We start from the raw sequence: 4,706 nt of genomic DNA on the forward strand, positions 1-4,706 counted from the left end.
CAAATACCAGGTACACATAATCTTAATCTTCTGAATCTCCACAAAAGCTATAGACTTTCCTTCTCTTTTCCACCCCTTCATTTTCTCCATGCCCAATGGATAATTCATGTCACTTTATACACGATATAAAATCCCCGGTCCTTCACACACACACACACACACACACACACACACACACACACACACACACACACACACACTACTTCAATTCTAACCTCTTCTCCAATTTTCTTGCCAACTATTCGTAAATATTCATCTACACATGCTGCCTCCAATTCCTTACCTCCCCTACACAATTCACACCTAAATAAGTTTTCTACATACCACACCTCCTTGTCCTTGCCAAGGTAGCCAGAGACATCCATTTAGTAGGTAACATTTTTAATCTCTTATTCAAATTATCCCCAACAGTTACACATTCTCTCCTTCTTGACACTATTCTCTCTTGACTTTCATATACCCACATGTCCTTGCTATGACAATCACTTCTCTGTTTAGACCTTTTATTCCCCTTTAGATCTCTAGAGCCTTCATATTCTGGCCAGACTCCCCTAAACATGGAGCTCTCAAGTCATTCCTCTATTCTTTAGATTCTTTAGTGTCTTTAGATACCACATATATATGACTATTGATTCCCAGTACACTATCCTGCACCTCCAACTGCCTGCTTCCAATTTGGTTCTACACAGATATCTCACATTTCATATGCCCCCAAATAAACTTTAAAAGTTTTCCTCTCAGTCTTTAAAGTCTCTACTCTGTACAAAACAGAAACCTAAGGATGATGTTTTGTCTCCCAACTCCTTGCTACACCCAGAAATTCACTGGACAAATTCTGATAATTCTACCCTCATATAATTCCTGACTCAGCCAGTTTTCTCCATCTTTTTTTGCACACATCTTCTATAGCAATGTCTTCTATCTCCAGAACAGTTTACTGCTAATCTGTCTCCATAAAGACAGCCTTCTGTCTCTTAACTCCGTTCTTGAAATCTAAACAAGACTATAGAGTTTCCCTGCTTTGTCAACTTTTGGTTGTGCCCAAAATAAAATACAAATTCCTAGTCCTGCATGATCTGCCCCTTGCCTATCTCTGTGGCTTCCCAGTGTACCACTGCCTATCATTCCGCAATTTGAGTTTGCCTTCTGAATCCACCAAGCTCTCTTTTACCATAAGATCCCTGTACACATTGCCTAAATCCATCCCATTTGGGAAGATTTTACTGAAATTGTTATCCAACTTCATTATTGCTTGTGATTTACCTATCATCTTACTTCAAAGACCACTCCTGACCATCATATATGTACATTTTTCATTATCCTCCAGCTCTATAACTATTTTTGTCTCTTTTAACCTCATAAATTAACTAGTAATCATTCATTTATCCATTTCATTCTAAATATTTCATTGTTTATTTCAAATACCCTGGGGCAGTCTATAAACCAGATGCATGTACCAAATTAGGAAATGAATATTACAACATATGAATATACTCATTATTAAAATTTTACCAACTTAGCACTAAAATCAGTGGATGAGAGTTTGATGGCAAAAAAGATATTTAAATAGATTTGATATTTTCTCTAAAGATACTATAAAGTTACACAGAGACAAAAAAATATGCCTTTACAATGGAGAAATGTAGCAAACATCACCTTAACAAGGAGACTGCCAACATCATCTCTAGTCAGACAAATTAACACCTACATTTATATGACTGCATCACTCTTGTATTAGCTATATCTTTCCCATCATATGCAAATATTAACTCTAAGCAGGAGGAGATAGCAGACAAATTCAGGCATATTCCAGGCATAGTCTATAAAATAACAGCTCTGTGTTTAGTAATAAAAAGTCATAAAAAAAAAAATCACAGGAGGGGGCTGGGAAGATGGCTCAGTGGTAGAGCACTTGCCTTGCATGCATGAGGCCCTGGGTTTGATTCCTCAGCACCACATAAGCAAAAAGAAAAAAGCCGGAGTGGCGCTGTGGCTCAAGTGGTAGAGCACTAGCCTTGAGCTGAAGAGCTAAGGGACAGTGCCCAGGCCCAGAGTTCAGGCCCCACGACCAGACCCCCCAAAAAAAAAACAATAAAAAAAATCACAGGATAGTCCAAGGGAAGAAGACTACGAGAAATGATAATTAAATGCAATAACTAATCTTCAATCAGATCTGGGATTGGAATTGTTTTCCTGTTCTTCAGTTTATTCTCTTGCTCTTCTCTGCCTTTCTTCACCACAGATGGTCTCCTGTGGGTGAGGAGAGCACAAAGCCACCCAAAAGTATTTCAATTCAAAGGAAATGTCATATTCTTAGTTTTTGAAAAGATCCCTCAGAAATGATTTTCTCCCTCCCCCCCAAAAAAGATAGGGCACTGAAAACATGGAAACAAATTGAAATGTAGATCAGCAAGTGATTGGCAGGTGAGTAAAATAATCTTGAAATAACAGTTTAAAGAGTGACAGGAAAGGATTAAAAAGTGTCACGTAGCTGGCTGTCAATGTCTCATCAGCTCTAGATTGGAATGTGAAAGAAATAAGGAAAAATAAAGGTTAAAAATTGCAGAATGCAGTCACAAATAAGGTTTCAGCAAGCAAGTTTCTGTGAATTTACCAGGAGAAGTAGACATTGCTATCACAATAATTCAGGGAACTTGGGAAAATAAAGGAGGAAGATGTCAGGCAGACTAAACTGGCGTGGGCCAGTAAACCTGGATGCTTACCCTTCCCTCTTCCCTTTTCCGGACTCCTTCTCCCCAAGTTCTGAACTGTGCTGATGGCACTGACAATCTTTGTTCAGATTCTCATAAACCAAGAGAGGAGCCTGGATGTGCAATTCAAATCTGATGACACCTTCAAACGAATGAATGATGCCTCTTGGGACTCATGCCAGATTTAGAATTTGCAACCTGTCGTTTATCAATTAAAAAAAAAAAAGTTCAGGCATAGAATTGCAAATTCTGGAACGGAAAGAGGAAACTGAGATTTCCTGGATCATTTCACTTGTCTTCCCATCTTCCCAGGTGAAAATACAAGAGATTCAATGACCTAAATTACATTTAAAAACTCTTAAGCTGTACAATGCTTTGCTTACAAAAAGAAAGAGAATAGAATATCATTTATTGTTGTCAGTTCTCTGGTGAACTTAACTTCCCAGAGGGAACACAATTTGAAATAAAACTCGTCTCAGGTGCATCAGTTTGACAAGAAATTATCAGCAGCCACATTAATAATACATGAGAGGCTTACAGAACAAGAAATTGAAAATAGGAGTGGAAGTAGGGAAGATTCAGCATTTGGGCAGCATGAATTATTTTAGGACTCAAGAAACAGTGAATAAACTGTGTTGACCATTGTGTGCTCTACTCAAAAAGCAATAAACAGATACACACATATGACCTAAACATTCATGCCTTAATAGATTCATTAGTATTTAAAGTAAAATATTAATGAATCAATATAAATACCATTTTGTATTGGAATATATTTGAAGATATGTATAATTTTAAGAAAGAGGGATGGTTTTTAAGGCACTCCTATAATATTATTTTAGTTTTTAAAATTCTATAAAACAACATTGGTAGATAGCCAATGGATCTGCTTACATAAGTGGGTTTATGAAAAGATTTCAATAAAGCTGGTAATAATAATGCCATGGTACAAGCCTGAAATCAAAGTCATTAAGGTCCCTGAGAGTGGCTACAACAAATTTTAATGCTGGGAAGCATTTTGGTAAGACTTCAGTACTATAAATAATGCTAAGAACTTAACTGAAACATCAAAACGTTAATAAATTGCATGTAAAAAAACTACCCTGAACATTTGTAAAGAAAGACAAGACTGACAGTTTCCCTAAGTTAAACTGGTCGTGGGGACATTTCCAGGTCTGCGTTGCAGTTTTGCCTGCTTTTTTGCCATGATCATAAAAGAAAAGCTTGACAGATAAAAGAAAGCAGAGCAATGCGTGCTATAGACCAGTTGAGGCATTGACTTGAACTGAATTGCAAGAATCAAATCTGATTAATTGAATTGAAATAACTTGATTTGAGTTAACATTCCAAGCAATTAAGCAACGCTTTAAACTTTGACTATAGAAGAAAATAATGTGAAATAGAAAATTAGATAAGCCCTAGTTACAAAGCCAGGAAGATTTTTTTTAAAAAGCACTATATAAGAGTTTACCAGGAGTTCAGGGCATAGCCTGGCAGGCTGGCGGACAACTTTCCCAATGGAGTGCTCTAGCTAGAGATGTATATGTGTGCAGAAAAGGGCAAAGCTTTTAGGGTGTGAAATCATACACACCAATTATTATTTTGTTCGTGTGATTATTAAATTGAAAGTATCTATTCCTTGAGTGATTGGTAGCATTTGCCTGTAAAGGCATCCTAATAGGCCTGGTGCTTTTCTTGTTGAAATTATTTTAATTACAAATACTGTTTCATCTGCTTTTTTTTCCTTTTTTTTTAAATAAGTTTTTTATTGTGAAACTACTGTACAGAGGGCTTCTGCTTTTTAAAGGTGAAGATGACAAAGGTGGATTTTTTTCTCTTTTATTTAGCATATGTTAATGATTAAAAATAGTGGGTTTCATTAAGATATATTCTTTTTCCTTTTTTTTTAATTATGCCAGTCTAGGGGCTTGAACTCAGGGCATAGGCAATGTCCCTCAGCCTTTCCTGCTCCAGTTTAATGCTCTACTCCTTGAG

At 36.7% G+C, this 4,706-nt stretch overlaps 1 non-coding gene across 1 annotated transcript; it reads left to right on the top strand.

The window, feature by feature from the left end:
- Nucleotides 1-3,581: 3,581 nt before the first annotated feature.
- On the top strand, nucleotides 3,582-3,707 carry LOC122112971. Its single transcript, XR_006148343.1, has one exon. It is a non-coding gene; the product is annotated as a small nucleolar RNA SNORA33 (small nucleolar RNA).
- The last annotated feature ends 999 nt before the right edge of the window (nucleotides 3,708-4,706 follow it).

The sequence above is a fragment of the Dipodomys spectabilis genome, unplaced genomic scaffold (assembly GCF_019054845.1).
Source record: "Dipodomys spectabilis isolate Male_0828 unplaced genomic scaffold, ASM1905484v1 ptg000095l, whole genome shotgun sequence".
In the NCBI taxonomy this organism is placed as follows: Eukaryota; Metazoa; Chordata; class Mammalia; order Rodentia; family Heteromyidae; genus Dipodomys; species Dipodomys spectabilis.